Below are 20985 nucleotides of genomic sequence, written 5' to 3' on the forward strand. Positions count from 1 at the left end.
CCTAAATATACATTTCTTTCAAAGAGACATACAGATGACCAATGGGCACATGAAAAGATGCTCAACATAGCTAATTATTAGAGAAATGCAAATCAAAACCTCATACCAATCAGAATGGCTATCCTAAAAAAGTCTACGAACAATAAATGCTGGAGAGGGTGTGAAGAAAAGGGAACCCTTCTGCACTGTTGATAGGAATGTAGATTGGTGCAGCCACTATGAAGAAGAGTATGGAGGTTTATTAAAAATCTAAAAGCAGAGTTACCAGAAATGATCCAGAAATCCCACTCCTGGGCATATATCTATAGAAGACAAAAACTAATTTGAAAAGACACATGCATGTACCTCGATGTTCATAGCTGCACTGTTTGTATTACCCAAGACACGGAAGTAAACTAAATGTTCATTAAAAGGTGAATAAAGAAAATGTGACATATATATATACACACGCACACACACACATGCATACATAAGTGTATATATATATATTTTATATATATATATACACACAATGGAATATTATTTAGTCATATAAAAGAATAAAATATTGCCATTTGCAGTAACATGAATGAACTTAGAGATTATCATACTGAGTGAAGTAAGTCAGACAGAGAAAGACATATGCTATATGATATCACTCATATGTGGATCTAAAAAATAATACAAATGAATGTATTTGCAAAACAGGAACAGGCTCACAGACATAGAAAACAAACTTATGGTTACCAAAAAGGAAGGACAGAAAAGGGATAAATGAGGAGTATGGGGTTAACAGATATACACAACTATACATAAAATATACAAGCAACCAGGATTTACTATATAGCACAGGGAGCTATATTCAATATCTCATAATAACCTATAATGGGAAGGAATCTGAAAAAATATATATAACTGAATCACTTTGCTGGACACCTGAAACTAACACTATTGTAAATCAACTATGCTTCAATACAAAAAAAAATTCTAAGTCATTTCAGAAGGATCCATAGCCATGTTTTTTTTAACATGACTGATTTTTCTCTGGCTACCTTTATTTGAATTATTTCTGGATTATAGACCAAAGATCTTCCAGAGTGCTTGCCATCCAGGATACTTTGACTTATGGTCAGATGAAGGAAAATAAACCATATTTACAAAATTCTTTCTCTGTAACTTGAAATAGAAAATACTAAAATTGCCTAATGAAGTGGGAACTAAAATATGAATATTAGGGGTTAAAATGAGCTAGATAAAGACTGGGGCTTTAATAAGAGCCACCTGTAAACTAAACTATGGGGACACAGAAACTATGAGTAAAGAGAACACATCTCTCCTGAGAGAGAGAACAGTGCAAGGATAAGGAGGTATGCCATGCGATAGGGACTGTCTTTTAGGGATGCCTGAATTTGTTGTTCCAGTTCTAATTTACATTTATTTCTTGCATTGACTTATCTTTTCTTGAGATATCCATAGTGGGTCCCTGTCCTTTGCAACCAACAAGATAGCCTGTTATACCATCTAAGCTCATTTCTTGTCATTCCCTTCTTCATCCTTGCTTTGACCGTACAGAACTATTGCTTACCTTGATTGTATAAACCATATAGAACTATCAATACAAGGAGCTGTTTCTTGCCCCTGTGCCTTTGTACAGACTCTTCTTCTAGCAGAGAATTCTTTTCTCCCTCCCTAATGTCCATCCACTTGGGTGGCCATTGCCTTCCTTCAAAATGTTTAAGTATCTTTATGCACCCTCAACACATTAATTTGAAGATTAAAAAATTGTATAGCAAATATCTTTATATAATATATAATCAACCAAATTTTTACTTTTGTGAAGCCGTCACTGGAGTTCAAAGCAAGCATCATTACTTTGTTCTTACAGTGATAGAAACCATTTGTTTTGATATTTCTCTCTCTTTAATATCATAAGCTGTTTTATTGTTGCTGAAGAAAGAGTTGGTATCTTCCTCAGTTTTGTATCTCTAGCATCTCAATCAGAATCCAACATCTTTGAGGGAGTGAGGAGGAGGTAAGTTAGGTGTCCTTGGCCTTTTTGTTGCTTTACCACTTTTATTATAATACTTATAATCCCTTACCATTTTGTACAGTAATTGCTTGCCTGTGTGCTAAGTCACTTCAGTAATGTCTGACTCTTTGTGACCCTATAGACTGCAGCCTGCCAGGCTCCTCTGCCCATGGGATTCTCCAGGCAAGAATATTGGAGTAGGTTGCCACTTCCTCTTCCAGGGAATCTTCCTGACCCAAGAATCAAACCCTCATCTCTTACTTCTCCTGCATTGGCAGTCAGGTTCTTTAATGCCACCTTTAGCTTCTCTTTTTTCCCCCAGTACCCCCCAAAACAATGTCTCTATTTTGTTCATCTTTCTATCTTCAGTTCTAGCACCTTCCAGACTCTCAGTAAATGTTTTTGAATGAATGAATAAAGACTCAAATAAAATCCTCAGATCTTAAGTCATGGTCCCTGTCATTAATGAAGATAAACATGCCAAGAGGGAAAAGGGTCAATTAAGTTTTGGTCATTTTGAGTTTGAAAAGGCATGAAGCCTTGTAAACGCAGATTGAAATCTCAGAGCTGAGGTTCTATAATCTTTTAAACTAGAAAGAATTTAAGTTGTATTAGTTTCACAGTGCAGGCATCTTGAGTAAAAATTTGCCTTTAATTCATTATACTCTTCAAGATTGATGATTTGTATTAGGTTTCTCAGAAGTTACTTATTCTCAGTATGAAACAGATGGTTGAAGGAGGGGGACCAAGGACAGCATTTTCTCTGTTATTGTCTCTGAAAAGTGCTGTAGTAAACCAAATTGTAATTAATTGTGTTTGACTTTCCTAAATTACTTGTCCAGAGAGCTTCCTTTATCTTCAAACTATTTACATTTCCATGGAAATCACATTTGTCACAAAGTTTGGGGAAATGTTCCAAAAAAGGGGGTTTGTTCTAGCATGATAAATTTGATAATTACTTATAATCATTGACTTAAGACTTTTTCATTTGATGTATTGATTTCACCTACATTTATCTTAAAATTCTCTTGATATACCTCATGTAACTATAACAGAATAGCTTGAGAAATTAATTTCAATAAAATCTATTCGAGTAGTCTCAAACTTAAGCATGCATAACAATTCCCTGGATTGCAGATGTTCAGACCTCAAAGTCAGATGTTCTTTTTTCTTCTCAGGCCTGGGCCAGGGTCTGTAAATATACAGTCTTAAGAGTTGGATCAGATGTTCCTGATACAGATATCCCATGGAATGAAACATTGTTCAATTTTGTATTGTAGATGAGAAACTGAGCTAGGTGAAAATAAACCACTTGTCCAAAAATATTTACATAAAATCATTGAATGTATCAAAATAATACTTCTACTTTATCTCCTTGTATTATTGTTAGACCCTATTGACATATACCTAAGAGAAACTATTTAGAAAACAATCTATACTACACATATATTTGCTCACTGTGTAGTATGGATTGTTTTTTAAATAGTTTACCTTATGTAAGTGTAAGAAATGAGAACTATGATCTATGAGGACCCCAATTTCAAATTCAACATCGTGCTTTTTGTACCATCCAGCAGGACTCAGCCCACAGTGGATTGTCAATAATTATTAAGGAATGAAACATATTTTGAGCTTTCTCTCTTCTAACTCCCATCTCAGCACCAAAGTACACTAGCATAACTATTCTTTCTCTGGGGTTCAAATTAATCTATTGATGCTCATGGCTATGGAATTTATCACTTGTTTCTTTGCATTATATATATTTTGACTCTTCTATGCAGTTTAACCAATGCTTTTCAGAAGTTTGAAGTAACATAAGTGTTTCTTGAATGAATGACCTTTCTTTTTGTACTGTTCTTTTAAGTAAAAAGGTAGAACTTTATTTCCTAGTCAATTAATAGAAATATTTTAGCCCTAACCAATGTTTTTAAGACATAAGAAGAACTTTCTAATTTTAAAGTCTTTACAATACATTTATAAATTTTAGAAAATTTATCTTTGAGATCCACTTTCTGTTTTCCTATTTCCTGCAGTCTTAAAGCACTTAGTTGGAGAAGGCAATGGCACCCCACTCCAGTACTCTTGCTTGGAAAATCCCATGGACGGAGGAGCCTGGTAGGCTGCAGTCCATGGGGTCGCTAAGAGTCAGACACGACTGAGCAACTTCACTTTCACCTTTCATGCATTGGAGAAGGAAATGGCAACCCACTTTCATGCATTGGAGAAGGAAATGGCAACCCACTCGAGTGTTCTTGCCTGGAGAATCCCAGGGACGGGGAAGCCTGGTGGGCTGCCATCTATGGGGTCGCACAGAGTCGGACACGACTGAAGCGACTTAGCAGCAGTAGCAGCAAACTTACATTATGTGTTTCTGACACTTTGATTGTAATACTTTTGAAAAAGAAAAAAAAGGAAGAGATGTTTCTGGATAAGACAAAACTCTTCCAGATTCTTCCTGGCCACTGTTCCTTCAAGCCCATGACCAGTGCCCAGATGAGTAGTCATATGTAAAAGAGAAAGGAAAAGGAAAATAAGAACAAGTCTATAATGATTGACATTTGGACACTCTACTGTTATATAAAGTAGGATGATATCATAGATATCAGAATTTTATTTGAAGTTATAATTAGTAAGAAACATATGAAGAATAAGACTGGGGGAACTTACCATAAGATGTGTGACAAGAGCCAATAGGCTGAAGATGAAAGTTAAGTTTTTCATTCTTTAAAGTTGCCCCTGAAAGCAGACCAATGATTGTCCATGATTAGTCAATTGATTATTTATTGTTTTCAAAATTTAAAACAAAAATTTAGTAAGGACTCTAGTATATGTTATATGATATAACAAAGAAATAGCACTGCAGCCTTTCAAAGGTGTGCTTGACATTTTGGGGAAAGGAAGCAGCATGTATGCACAGCAATATTGTTGTTTGTGATATTTTATAACAAAATAATGGGACTTGTATTTAATGAAAGGTAATTCCCAGATAGGTGTTCAAATACATTTTGAAAATAAAAGTTTTTTTGGAAAATCCTTGCTGTCTACAGTGGTGACTACTTTTAAGAGACATAACTTATTTGGGTGTACTTTTGATAGTAGTAATAACTGACAGATTTCTGTAGATTCATGACCTGGATAATGTCAGTGTGACCATATTGTTGTAAAAAAGATCAATTCTTAGCATAATTATTTTTTTAAAAAACAAAAAAGTAATCCCTCTTAGTTAGATTTATCTGAAGAGAAAATACTATGCAATATGTATCTTCCCTTTAACAACACTACAAGATATTATTGCCATATATTTTTCCACAAGTGATTCCCAAAAGCCAATTATTGTCCATCAGAGTCTGAATTAGGAAAAGGAGACTTTGTCCTTAATTCGGTTACAGTTTTCAGTACTATATCACAAGTGCATGACAACCTGTGTTCTGGGAAGGCAAATTCAATCACCACCATGATGACAGATTGCCTTGTGATAAGAATGATATCCATCATCTGTGCTAACCTTGAAAATGACCTAGGACAAGAGGTCCACAGATTCTACAGTTGTAGGTTGGTGAGGCCACCCCTTTAAAATTACCTTTCTAATATGTTCTCTTAAAAGGCAGTTTCAAGATGCATTAAAAACTCAACTCAAACAAAAACAACAGAAATGTAAATATATCTTTGAGTTTAAGACTCTTCTATTCATGATTAACTTTAGAGACCATAAAATATGTCAGCAGAAAAGAGTCAATAGCTTATTAAGTTGGATGTAAATCGTGCAACCAGTCAACAGGAATGCTCTTCTCAACACACTCTTTCAGAAATTTTAGACTTAATGAGCTTTACCACTGACAATGCTTTTTTCTTAAAATACATCTGAGTTTTTCAGGTAACATGACTATTTAAATTTTTTAAGCTTTATTGAGATGTAATTGACAAATATAATATAAACTGTGTAATATTATTATTTGATATGTATACATTGTGAAAGGACTCTCCTCATTGGATTACTTAATGCGTCTATCACCTCACCTATTTATTTATTTTTTAATGAGAACATTTAAGTTCTACTCACCAAACTTCAGAACTGATTGTCAACTATAGTCACTGTGTTATACATTAGATCCTGAGACTTTATAAGTGAAAATTTGTTCCCTTTACTAACCTCTCCTCATTTCACTCTCTACCCCCTATCCTGCTTCTATTCTCTGTTTCTATGGGTTTGGCTTAAAAAATTTTTTTTACATATAAGTGATAGCATGCACTTGTATTTTTCTCTTTGGTTTATTTCATGTAGTATAATGCCCTCTAGGTACATCTGTGTTGTTGCAAATGACAGTATTTCCTTCTTTTTAAGGTTGGATACTATTTCCATATATATAATATTCCTGGTATTATTTCATGGTATCACATCACGAAAATGATATGATTGAGAGTATGAGTAAAAGTTAGAATTCCAAAGTCAAAATCCTTACATCTATTTTCTAAGTACCTACCTTGGCAGGAGGTTCTTCTTTGGAATACCCAAACTGTTGTTTAATTTTTTTGATCAGATACTCAGCTTAGATAGCCACAATTTGAAAACACAAGAAGAAAAAGAACTTCTACAGAAAAATCTCTCTCCTTAAATACCTCTCTCTGGATTTCTATTGGAGTTAAGAGAAAGCTGGAGGAAAGGTAATATGTGTTGATTTTCTTTATGTAAACAAAGCAATGACAGTTGCAGTTAGCAGTTTGGCAGCTTCGTCCATAGAACTGTGATCCAGTCATTGCCTAGCAAGCCTTGAGGAAGTATGCTGAATGCTCTAATATAGTAGTTTTCAAACTTGACTGCACATGAAAATTACCTGGGGAACTTTAACAATATTCTCAATTTTCAGACCTTACCCAAGAACAATTTATCAGAATCTATGGAGTAAGAGGACGCACAAAAGTATTTTTAAAACGTCTTTGAAATTATTGCAAAGTGAAAACTTGTGAATTACTTCTTTAAAATGGTATGAATTCTGGAATTTGCACATGTCTTGGAGAAGGCAATGGCAAGCCACTCCAGTGTTCTTGCCTGGAGAATCCCAGGGGCGGGGGAGCCTGGTGGGCTGCTGTCTATGGGGTCGCATAGAGTCGGACACGACTGAAGCGACTTAGCAGCAGCAGGAGCAGCAGATTTACATGTCAGAACTGACATGTATATGGTAAGCGCTGACTTATTTTGGAAGAAGCATTTTGAAGAACAGGAAAAGAAGGCAGTTGAAATAAATGCCTTGTTTCAATTTTGAAAGTAAGAGGAAGGATCTTGTGGTGAGAAATAGAGAATTAGGAAACAGAGACTTAATAGTACTTTTAAAAAAATTTTATTTATTTATTGAAGTATAGCTGACTTACAACATTGTGTTAGTTTCAGGTGTACAGCAAAGTGATTCAGTTATATATGTATTATCTATATAATATATATACACACATGTATACACATATTTATATTCTTTTACAGTCATCTTAATTTTATATTTCCTCCCTAGATGTGTACTTTTATCTATCGGTATTGCATACAGGTATTTGAGCTACTTAAAATATTAAATATATGGAAATGGCTTAATATATTTTTCCTAGCTAATGAATAATCGGATTACTTAAAGAGTAAGAAAATACTCCAAAATATATTGGGTTCATATGTAAATGTATACAATATACACTAGCCTAGCAAAGATGGTAGGAATGGGAAAATTACTAATCTATTTTTAATTGAATATATAGTAAATCAGATAATTTTATGTTTAAGATGAATCCAGGTACTCAGAGATTTATCCATATGAGATAATTTTTATTAAGTTGAGAAAAAATTATCCTATCCTGGAAGATATTATTCTTTATTCTCTAATAGCTATGGTGTGCTGGGTCTTTGCCACATCCTGGACTGTGTGCTAATTACTTAATGTGGATTAGATCATTTAATTCTCACAATAATCCTTTGAAATATATGTTATTACTGCCAGATTGAAGGGCCCCTAGTGGCTCAGATGGTAAAGTGTCTGCCTGCAATGCAGGAGACCCAGGTTCGATCCCTGGGTTGGGAAGATCCCCTGGAGAAGGAAATGGCAACCCACTCCAGTACTCTTGCCTGGAAAATTCCATGGACAGAGGAGCCTGGTAGGCTACAGTCCACGTGGTCACAAAGAGTCAGACATGACTGAATGACTTCACTTTTACTTTCACTGCCGGATTACTCACTGGGAAAGAAATCATAGGAGAAATAAAAAACCTAGTTCAAGTTTGCATGAATATTTAAGATAGGAATTGAACTTAAATTTGACACATTTCAAAGATTGAATCTTTTCTACTGTACTATTTTGTTTTCCAAATCCAATTGGTTTCCAGTCACCTAACTAACATACTTCAAAAAAAATGACAACACTATTGCAGTGTGGATGCAACCCACTATAAGTGATACCAATTTAGAGAATAGGAAACAGAATTTAAAAAATGGATAGAGCAGTGTAGAGAAAAAATATCAGATTGCATTATGTGTAAATATATTTTCAAGAAACATTTTATGGTTATATAGGTGGATATATATTGGGTTACTTTGTAAATTGTGTTTGAGTTGCAGTCAGAAAAATGTGAGTCTTCTGTTGTACAGCAGTTTAGAGGTGTGTGTGGGATGAAATCAGGTAGCCTGATTGAAATCCCAGCTCCTCTCTTGTATATAGCTGTGTGTTGTATGGCCAGTGACCTAATCACTTGTATCTCACCACTGTCATCTACAAAATAAAATAGAACTAATCTGCTTTATAGAATTTGTTCTGTAGATTAAATAAAAAAGCTGGCCCATGTGACAAATAAATGTTAATCTTTCAATAGCAATTTCTTCCTTCAGTTCAGTTCAGTCACTCAGTCGTGTCCGACTCTTTGCAATCCCATGAATCACAGCATGCCAGGCCTCCCTGTCCATCACCAACTCCCGGAGTTCACCCAAACTCACGTGCATCGAGTCGGTGATGCCATCCAGCCATCTCATCCTCTGTCATCCCCTTCTCCTCCTGCCCCCAATCCTTCCCAGCATCAGGGTCTTTTCCAATGAGTCAACTCTTCGCATGAGGTGGCCAAAGTATTGGAGTTTTAGCCTCAGCATCCAATGAACAGCCTCAGTCCTTCCAATGAACACCCAGGACTGATCTCCTTTAGGATGGACTGGTTGGATCTCCTTGCAGTCCAAGGGACTTGCAAGAGTCTTCTCCAGCACCACAGTTCAAAAGCATCAATTCTTTGGTGCTCAGCTTTCTTCACAGTCCAACTCTCACATCCATACATGACCACTGGAAAATTTCAAAATATCCTGGTATGATGAGTCTATAGTAATTGAAGGGTGTGTACATGCATGCTAAGTCGCTTCAGTTGTGTCTGACTCTGTGCGACCCTATGGACTGTAGCCCACCAGGCTCCTCTGTGCATGGGATTCTCCAGGCAAGAATGCTGGAGTGGGTTGCCCTATCCTCTTCCAGGAGATCTTCCCAACCCAGGGATAGAACATGTGTCTCTCCTGTCTCCTGCAATTACTGGGAAACCCAGTAATTGAGGGGTATTGTGTATTTAATTTGTAAAGGTGATTTCAAAGCTTTTAGTGGTGACGAGGAAATTGAGTTGAAGTTGATCTTAAACTAGCAAGTTTTCTTTGCCTTATCACGTCTTTGCTAATGATTTCATGTACCTGACAACTAGAACTCATGCACAATTTATTAGTTTGCTAATTATTTTTGACACAATTTTGTTGCTATACATTTATATGAGCCAGTAAATCATCTAAGTTAATGCTGAATACTTCATGAATTGTTACCCATTGTTACCTTTTCCAGATACAAGGGCTTCCCGGATGGCTCAGCAGGTAAAGAATCCACCTGCAAGGCAGAGAGGATGGTTTGATCCCTGGGTCAGGAAGATCCCCTGGAGGAGGAAATGGCAGCCCACTCCAGTATTCTTGCCTGGAGAATCCCATGGACAGAGGAGCCTGGTAGGCTACACTCTCCATGGGGTCACAAAGAGTTGGACACAACTGAGAGACTAAGCACGCTGGCTAGTCGCATACTTACTTTATGGAAAAGCTAACTTTTCTTTCTCCTTGGTGCTATAATTTGTTTTGATGCCAAGATACATTTTCAGTTAAGTGTTTTAAATACAAGGTTTAATTTATAGTTCTAATGGAACGCTGGCTGTGAAGGATTTAAGAAGAACACTGTCAAAAGTGAAACAGTTTCTGCATGGGTCGTAGCCAACAAAGGATTCGAGTGTCCGAAGCAAGCGGAAGCACGCTTTTAAAAACAAAAACTCTTACTCAAGCGCAATTTTAATTAAAACCTGACTTTAAAAGATTTTGACTAGCTGCTTTCTAGAACAGTACCTAAAGTAGCAATCATCTTTTGTCACAGGGAATTCAAATTGCAGGTGGAGACTGTTGGTGAATAAAGTTATTTGACAGATTAAAATTTTTTCTAAAGAAATCTGTATCTATAATAATTAAATTCAGTGATGTATATTTGCTGCACTGTTATAAGAGCCCTTTTTATCCTTTAGTTCTATCAGTTCTTGCATTGTATACCTAGAGGCTATGTCTTAAATTTAAAATGGTTAGTTTATTGTTGAATTCATTCTTTTGTGTTAGGAAATCTGCTTTCTTATCTCTAGTAATACTTGTCTTTAAATCTGTCTGCTATTAGTATAACTACACCAGGTTCCTTTTGAATAGTGCTTTTGGTACAATATACATTTTTCCCCCTCAAACATTCGGTGTTGTCATGTTTAAAGAGAATTTTTGTAATCAATATATAATTTTTAAAAATTAGGTCTGACTATCTTTGTGTTTTAATTAGATAATCTATTTGCTTACATTAAATGTTAAGTACTGATATCTTTGTGTTTAAATTTATCATTTTACTGTTTGTTTTCTATGTCTCTTTATATGTTATATTTTCTTTATTTGTCTTTGATATTTATTAGCTCCATTTTTCTTGTTTTATTTCCCTTCTATTCATTTGTTAGCAATATATTCTTTTATTATTATTTTAGTTATTATCCTAGAGATTAAAGTATGCCTCCTTGGTTTATTAAAATCTATCTTAATACTTTTATTACTTCCCAGGCAGTGTGAGACTCTTACAGCATTTTAATTCAATTTACTTTCAACTTTTATGCTGTTACTATAATGAATTCTAGTTCTGCATATACATATACTAAATACATCATTAATATTTTTGAAATAGCTATTTATTTATATATATCCATATGATTATTCTTTATAGTTCTTATTTCTTTCTTCCTATGTTTTGTATTTCCATCTGAGATCGTACCCCTTTAGTTTGAATAACTCTCTTTAGAATTTCTCTATTGTGAGTCAACTGTGACCCATTTTCTTAGATTTTTATCATCTTCAAATCTTTTTGTTTCATTTTTGAAAGATATTTTTGCAAGGTTAAAAAAAGATATTTTTTACAATGTAGAATCCTAGGTTTCTAGTTACTTTCAGCACTTTAAAAATGTCAATACAAGAAAAGAATATTATACTTATTAACATATATTCACCCAATATAGAAGCATCTAAATACATAAAACAAATACTAACAGACATAAGGAGAAATTGACTGGATTACAATAATATTAGGAGACTTTAACGTCCAACAGACATCAATGGACAGATCTTCCAAACAGAGAATCAATAAGCCAATAGAGATCCTAAATGATACAATAGAACCCTTAGACTTCATTGATACTTTGAAGACATTACAATCTAGAAAACCCAGAATAAACATTCTTTTCAAGTGTACTTGAAGCATCCTTTGTTGTTTGTTGTTGTTCAGTCTTTAGGTTGTGTCTGACTCCTTGTGATTCTATGGACTGTAGCATGCCAGACTCCTCCTGGGTTACTATTACCCTAATACATTCCACATCTAAATCATTCATTTAGATATCTCAGTTGGTGGGGGAGGGCCACAACCACCCTCTTTCAAGCTTTCATGCTCAACTATTCCCACTGGCATCTCACTTGGAACACCAGTCCATTGACCTTTTGGCTTCCTCGCAATCCATCAACTCTTTGTCATTTCCCTTTTTATTCAGTACAGAGTTAAAGGCAAAATATTAAGGGAATATTCTTTCTGATATATTAAATCAGTATTTAAAAATTTAAATTATGCATAGCAGTTTTGATGGAATGAGGTTCGTGACATTGTACAGGAGACAGGGATCAAGACCATTCCCATAGAAAAGAAATGCAAAAAAGCAAAATGGCTGTCTGGGGAGGCCTTACAAATAGCTGTGAAAAGAAGTGAAAAGCAAAGGAGAAAAGGAAAGATATAAACATCTGAATGCAGAGTTCCAAAGAATAGCAAGAAGAGATAACAAAGCCTTCTTCAGCGATCAATGCAAAGAAATAGAGGAAAGCAACAGAATGGGAAAGACATGCAAAGATGAGCTCGATAAAGGACAGAAATGGTATGGACCTAACAGAAGCAGAAGATATTAAGAAGAGATGGCGAGAATACAAAGAAGAACTGTACAAAAAAGATCTTCACGACCCAGATAATCACGATGGTGTGATCACTGACCTAAAGCCAGACATCCTGGAATGTGAAGTCAAGTGGGCCTTAGAAAGCATCACTACGAACAAAGCTAGTGGAGGTGATGGAATTCCAGTTGAGCTGTTCCAAATCCTGAAAGATGATGCTGTGAAAGTGCTGCACTCAATATGCCAGCAAATTTGGACAACTCAGCAGTGGCCACAGGACTGGAAAAGGTCAGTTTTCATTCCAATCCCAAAGAAAGGCAATGCCAAAGAATGCTCAAACTACCGCACAATCGCACTCATCTCACAAGCTAGTAAAGTAATGCTCAAAATTCTCCAAGCCAGGCTTCAGCAATATGTGAACCGTGAGCTTCCTGATGTTCAAGCTGGTTTTAGAAAAGGCAGAGGAACCAGAGATCAAATTGCCAACATCCGCTGGATCATGGAAAAAGCAAGAGAGTTCCAGAAAAACATCTATTTCTGCTTTATTGACTATGCCAAAACCTTTGACTGTGTGGATCACAATAAACTGTGGAAAATTCTGAAAGAGATGGGCATACCAGACCACCTGATCTGCCTCTTGAGAAATTTGTATGCAGGTCAGGAAGCAACAGTTAGAACTGGACATGGAACAACAAACTGGTTCCAAATTGGGAAAGGAGTGAGTCAAGGCTGTATATTGTCACCCTGCTTAATTAACTTCTATGCAGAGTACATAATGAGAAAACGCTGGACTGGAAGAAGCATAAGCTGGAATCAAGATTGCCAGGAGAAATATCAATAACCTCAGATATGCAGATGACACCACCCTTATGGCAGAAAGTGAAGAGGAACTAAAAAGCCTCGTGATGAAGGTGAAAGAGGAGAGTGAAAAGGTTGGCTTAAAGCTCAACATTCAGAAAACGAAGATCATGGCATCTGGTCCCATCACTTCATGGCAAATAGATGGGGAAACAGTGGAAACAGTGTCAGACTTTATTTTTTGGGCTCCAAAATCACTGCAGATGGTGACTGCAGCCATGAAATTAAAACTTTTCCTTGGAAGGAAAGTTATGACCAACCTAGATACCATATTCAAAAGCAGAGACATTACTTTGCCAACAAAGGTCCGTCTAGTCAAGGCTATGGTTTTTCCTGTGGTCATGTATGGATGTGAGAGTTGGACTGTGAAGAAAGCTGAGCTTCGAAGAACTGATGCTTTTGAACTGTGGTGTTGGAGAAGACTCTTGAGAGTCCCCTGGACTGCAAGGAGATCCAAGCAGTCCATTCTGAAGGAGATCAGCCCTAGGTGTTCTTTGGAAGGAATGATGCTGAAGCTGAAACTCCAGTACTTTGGCCACCTCATGGGAAGAGTTGACTCATTGGAAAAGACTCTGATGCTGGGAGGGATTGGGGGCAGGAGGAGAAGGGGATGACAGAGGATGAGATGGCTGGATGGCATCACTGACTCGATGGACGTGAGTCTGAGTGAACTCTGGGAGTTGGTGATGGACAGGGATGCCTGGCGTGTTGGGATTTATGGGGTCGCAAAGAGTCGGACACGACTGAGTGACTGATCTGATCTGATCTGATCTAGCAGTTTTTATGCATGTACATAGAAATACATTGAAGACTGTGGCCCAATATGCATACGTGGGCACATATGTAATAGAACAAGGACTTATGAAGTGCAGTGCACTCTGTTCCACAGAAGGAAGTGGCAACCCACTCCAGTACTCATGCTTGGAAAATCCCATGGATGGAGGAGCCTGGTAGTCTATAGTCCATGGGGTCACAAAGAGTCAGACACGACTGAGTGACTTCACTTTCACTTTTCACTTCATGCATTGAAGAAGGGAATGGCAACTCACTCGAGTGTTCTTGCCTGGAGAATACCAGGGACAGGGGAGCCTGGTGGGCTGCCGTCTATGGGGCCGCACAGAGTTGGACACGACTGAAGCGACTTAGCAGCAGCAGCAGCAGCAGCAGCAGGACTCTGTTCCATTCCATTCCATTTCGTCTTATTACATTTTATTCTAGACTATCTTGTGTGATTATATTTCATCATAAATCCTACCTATCCAAGATGGAGAATATATTCCCTGGTATAAGATAAAAGTGAGACCTCTTCATAATCTGCTGCAGTGGTCAAAGTAATATTAAAAAAGTCATTATTATATATTCAGTTATGACTATCTACAAAACACCTAAGAGGATTCAGAAAATAATATGAGTATTTCAGAATCTATTTACATACCTATCTAGAAACTTTCAATCTATTTAGATAAGTTTATAAAGAAAACTTCAAATTATAATAAAAACATATTTAAAGTTCAAGTAATCTGGCACCCATATAAATGTTGTAAAGGAGGTGGGAGAGGAAACACTAGGTTTCTTCATCCACTGCCCTAGAATTGCAGGCTCGTTGGGCATATGGATGGCTTATCTTGCAAGTTATTGCAAAGGTTAGTTTTATCTTACTTTTTATTGCCTTATACGCTGTCATTCTTTTTATCCTCTTTTATGTCTTAACCATGTGCCATTTGATTAGTAAACCATTGCTTAGCAATCTCTCATTCTCCTTTATCAATATAGTCCCCCACTTCAAAATAGGATACTGATTTCTTTGTTAGAGTAGCAAAAAGTACAAGAATATATACCCAAACCATAGTAACTTAGAACAATGGTACTTAATTTCTTGCTTATACAATGTTTTATTGACATCATAGGTCATCAGGGTTAAAACTGGGAAGGCTTGTTTGCAGGCCACTATTTAGAGAACAAGAATGATGGCAGTTCTGCTATCATCAACATGTGATTATAAAGGTTTCCCTGGGGATCAGCATTCCAGTAGCAGGAAGGGGAAATCCCGAAGGAACACACAGGAAGAATTTATGGCTGTGTTTAGAAGTGACTTTGTCCATTTCTGTTCTCATTGGCTGAAATTCAGACACATTGCCATGTCTAAATGCAAGGAAGCCTGGGAAATATAATCTAGCTGAGAATTCAAAAGTGGGTAAGAAGAGGGAAATGGCTTCTTCTCTGACACTTTAGGGTTCCTGTTATAGTCTGAATTGTTTTGACAATTAAACTTCTTTCCTCATTTTATGGATTGTCCTAGAGGTTTGGCATTCCTTTGAAAGGACACTTTAGAATAAATATTTTTATAAAGGACTTTTCATTTCTATTCATGCAGGATTCTGGGTATTTGTGGATTTCTTAAACCCCAAATTTTACTCATATGATTCTTCAATTGGGCTCATTCTGAAGCTTCATCCATCTTGGTATTGCTACAACCATACTGTTTGTAATTGACAGAGATGGATGACATCACAATAGAGCATTATCCATGTGGAGGGGCACCCACAGAAAGCTGGCATTATGAAGTGAACATTACACCACAGTACTGTCAATATATGAAATCAGGAGTAACTATCAGCAACCAAGGTGAGATCATTTTTCATCTTTGTGAGCAGATTCATCAAGGTCCTGTGTACTCAATTGGGATCAAAGGAATACATATATACTGGGTGTCTTCTGTATATTGTCATTGTATCTTAGCTTAAGGTGTAATTTTATTTTCATTGACAAGACACTTGAGATTTGAGTTTGCATATTTATAAGGATGAGTGGTCTCTACTTGCTCTTAGGTTGCTTCCCATGTAAGAGAGGAGGTAGGTAAAATAGACTGCTTCCAGTAGCGGTAGGAACACGTAGCCTGTTCAGACAGCATAGACTGGTGATCTCTCTCAGCAGTGTTCATTGGCCTAATTGTGGGAACAGAGAAAGTAGACAGTAGGAGTTGCTCACAACATAAAAATCGAAATAAGAATGGTAAGCATTTGTGTACAGAATATAGATGTGGATTTGGATCTGCTTGAGTTGAATCCTGTCTCTGTCAGTGAGATGCTTGTTCTTGGCCAAGTTACTTTACTTCTCTGAGCCTCATCTGAATAAGGAAAATGTAAATATATTTTTTTGTAGAACTGATATGTATATAATGTATATCTATCATTCTATCTATCTGTCTCGTGATCTAGCTGCCTATCAATTATCTAGGTATGTCAGTACCTAGATACATATGTAGATATACCCAGTGAAAGTGAAAAGTGAAGTTGCTCAGTTGTGTCCAACTCTTTGTGACCCCATGGAGAGTGTAGCCTACCAGGCTCCTCTGTCCATGGGATTTTCCAGGCAAGAATACTGGAGTGGGTTGCCATTTTCTTCTCCAGGAGATCTTCCTGACCCAGGGATTGAAACCGGGTCTTCCTCATTGTAGGCAGACACTTTACCATCTGAGCCACCAGGGAAGTCCCAGATATATCCAGTAGTGGATATATATATATATATATGCACATATTCTACATCTATCTTTCTATCTCTCTACTACCTAGGTATATTGGATTACTTTTCAATATCTGTAATTTGCATTCTGATTTTCAAGCATTTTGTAGATTTACAATACTCAATGTGGTTATTGTTATTAAGTGTTGTAGTGAATTTATTGTTAGCTTGAAAATATTTACTAAATAGCATGTATAACTATATGCTGTTTTTCAATATAGGGAGCCAGGCAGAAAATGTAAACAAGTGAAATTCAAATGTTCATCATATACTTAGAAGTCAGGAGGACCTCAGGAAACCAGTGAGATTGCAGAGGATATTCAATAAAGGAAGAAAAAAAATGCAATTTAGAACACAGAAAATGGCTAGAGAGGAGGGTTCTAGAATACCAGAGTTAAGATGGAGGAAATTAATGAGTTATCTATATATTGGAATGGTTTTTCTGGGGATTGGCTTAAGTAATGTTGGTGGGCCAACAAAATGGGCCATGAAAAATGATGTGGTCAGAAACTAATAAGCTAGGAATCAATTGGCATGAAACCAGGGGGACTAACATGGTGCCAAAAGCGATGGGGCAGAGCAGGAGGAAAAATGGAGCAAGCTCTAAAACTCAGAAAGATGGGTGCACTTTCTAGTAGTTGGTTTATGGCCATGACTTCCATTTTATTTATTTTACATTATTTATTTATTTGACTGTGTTGGGCTTTAGTTGGGGTATATGGAATCTTTCATTGTGGTGCACGAACTCCCTAGTTGTGGCACGCATGTTCTAGAGTTCAAGATTCAGTAGTTGCGATGCTCAGACTTAGTTGCTCCTCTGTATGTGAAATCTGTTTCCCAACTAGGGGTCGAACCGACATCTTGAGCGCTGCAAGGCGGATTCCTAACCACTGGACCACCTGGGAAGACCCTATCTATGGCTTATGAGAGAAGGAATTTTTTAATGAAGGCAGCAGTCTGCTGTGACTGAGGGCATGAAGCAAAAGTTCCTGGAGGCATATAGTCAGTCTATAGGGAGTGAGATAAGGAGTATTTTTTTTTTTATTGAAATGAATGTGTGTATGCTATTGTGAGGAAAGCACCAGATTATTTACCATTAAAGAGAGAACCAAAATAGAGGGATATTTGCTTATAAAAGAGCAGGGACCCTTATTAGATGGTAGAAAGGGCTGATTCAATACAATATAGACCATGGTCTGTTTCCAGCTGACCCAGTCACCTATTCCTTGTTTCCCATTCTTCTTTTGTCCTTGCCAGGGTTCTATTCAAGGAAAGAAGGCATTCTTTTAAGTAGAAAGGGGATCCATAGAGATAAATGTGTGCTTGCAAAGCATTAGTAAGAGGATTGAAGAAATAGAAGTTAGGGGGCTTCCACTGTCTCTTCATCTTGGGGTTGGATGGTTAGAGTTGTGACTCAGAAAGTACAGAACTGTCTCTGCTGCTACACTGCAGTCAAAGTGCCTCACACACGGGGCAGTGGTGTGCTTCAAGCGTATCTATCCGATTTTGCTTGGTGGCAGTCAAAGCAGGAAAAAGGGCTTCTGCCCTATTTTTGCCTTTCTATTCCCATGCCACTGTGTCCTGCTGGATTGAGTTCAGTCACATGCAGAAATCAAGCTCTGTCTTGGAAATAGAAATTTTAGTTTTATCTCCTCTTCCATATAAGAAGTTACATATAAATTATCAGGATTTGAAGACAAATGGTAATAAAGCTTGGGCTTCCCTGGTAGCTCAACTGATAATTTGCCTGCAATGCAGGGGACCCCAGTTCAATTCCTGGGTTGGGAAGATCCCCTGGAGAAGGGATAGGCCACCCATTCCAGTATTCTTGGCTTCCCTGGTGGCTCAGCTGGTAAAGAATCCACCTGCAATGCGGGAGACCTGGGTTGGGAAGATTCCCTGGAGGAGGGTATGGCTATCCACTCCAGTATTCTTGCTTGGAGAATCCCCATGGATAGAGGAACCTGGCGGGCTACAATCCTTGGAGTCACAAAGAGTCAGACATGACTGAATGACTAAGGACAAGCACACAATAAAGCATATTAAATATAGTTCCCAAATCCTTTTATTTTTTGTTGTTGCTGTTATTTATGTTTCTATAGTTCATTCCTGTAATCTTTCCTTGTATACTGTTATCAACCAGGTCCATGCTCAGTAACCTTAGTTAAACTTGATGGCACATTAAGAAAAAACATGCAAAACAAGCTACCTACTTTGTTTAGGCTCTGCATAAAATCCCTTAAAAGGCAATATAGTGAAACTTTCAGTGTGATGCATGTTTCCCCTATTTAAAAGGTTCAAAGGTCAGTTCTGGATCCTGTGATGGGGTAGACTTTTCCATCTACCCTGGCTGCTGAGACACCCCAAGTTTCTCTGTGCCTGCAGGAGGAAGGGAAGTACCAGGCAGCCCCCCTGCTCACTCACCGGCACAACATTTTCCTGATCTCATTTCAAGCACATCATTTTCTCTGCTCATTTAGATGCTTGATAATAGTATGAAGTGGAGGTGTACTTATCCAAGTCTGAGTTGTTTCTAAGTCCAGTTTGTAAACTTGTCTTTGTTACATGGCTTAGCTTACATGCAACTCTCATTCCCTGAATAGCTCCTCTTCCCTGCCTAGCTTTCCCCTTCTAACTTTCTCCTGGCAAAACTGGGATTCTGGCTAAACTCAAACCTCCCACTTGAGCTGCTCCTGCATGTATATCCTGCCTGCTCAGAGTCTCTACCTAGAAGTTGTAGTAGGCATGTTTCTAAGCATCTGCCCTTCAGGATTTCCATTCCCTCATTATTTAATCAAGCTCTCATTGATTGTGTGAAATGAAATATTACTCTGAAATGAACTATTTCTGTGAAATGAAGTATCTGCTTATACCAGTAACAAGCCATGGCATAGCCATCTGAGCCCAGGTAAAACAATGCCAGCTATTCTGCAGCCATCAGCCACTTCCTCTCTAATAAGCACTGAGGACTTGGGGGGATGTGGGGAACACAAGAAGCAGTTATCTGCCACATCACCAGCTCTTATGGTTATACAAGGAATTAGGATCTGAACAATCAAAAAGCAGGATTTGGCCCCAGATAGCTGAGATGCATATGAGAGAAATGATTTCAGTAAGCCTTGTGTGTCTTCCCATACATAGAAGAGCACTAAATCTCTTCATGCAAGAGATCTGGTTTTCCTTAATTAACAATAATCTTTTAATATTCAGATTACCTGCCCCTTGCTGCAAACTTGTATATAGCCTGGCTCCTTCCCTTTCCTTCTCAGAAGCAGCTCTCTCTAGGTCACCTGAGATACTGTTTACTGGGCTTGGAGTCCTCGTGATTCCCACCGAATAAACCTAACTCTCAACTTTTAGGTTGCACATATTTTTTCAGTGGACAATTGAATAATGAGGGGAAGTAAAGGCAACTTTTCAAAGAGTTATGCTGTCAAAGTGCTTTCCAGATATTATTACGTTATATGTGTGTGTGCGTGTGTGTGTGCTCAGCTGTGTCTGACTCTCTGCAACACCATGGATTGTAGCCTACCAGGCTTCTCTGTCCATGGAATTTTCCAGACAAGGATACTGGAGTGGGTTGCCATTTCCTACTCCAGGGGGATCTCCTCAACCCAGGAATAGACCTACTCTTGTGTCTCTAGCATTGGCAGGCAGATTCTTCACCACTGTGCCACCTGGGAAACCCTTTATTATGCTATAATTCTTTCAAAAAAGAAATTATCCTCAATTTTTTTTTTTTTTTTTTTGGTATGCCTGCTCTAATTAATTGAGCTCTTCATAGTAGATAAATTTCTCCGGCTGGAGTCAGAGGATGTAGCAGAAGAAGAGTTAGGCAAGAGAGACGTATAGAGAGATGACTGAGCCTTGAAATAGGTTCACCCCAGAGCTTCTAAAAAGGATTACAGCCTTGATGATACCTTTATTTCAGTCTTGTGAGACTCTAAGCAGAGAAACTATGTGACCCGGCCATTGTGTACACTTCTGATATATAGAACTGGGAGATAAAGCATTTTCCCTATTCCAGGATGCTGTCTATGGTGATATGCTGTGGCAGTAATAAAAAACAGTACAGAAGTTAGAGATCTCTAAGTTAATATATCCAGTTCAGAACTTAGTATAT

The sequence above is a fragment of the Bos grunniens genome, chromosome 6 (genome assembly GCF_055505025.1).
Source record: "Bos grunniens cultivar Pamir isolate PY7600 chromosome 6, Bosgru_T2T1.0, whole genome shotgun sequence".
Lineage (NCBI taxonomy): Eukaryota > Metazoa > Chordata > Mammalia > Artiodactyla > Bovidae > Bos > Bos grunniens.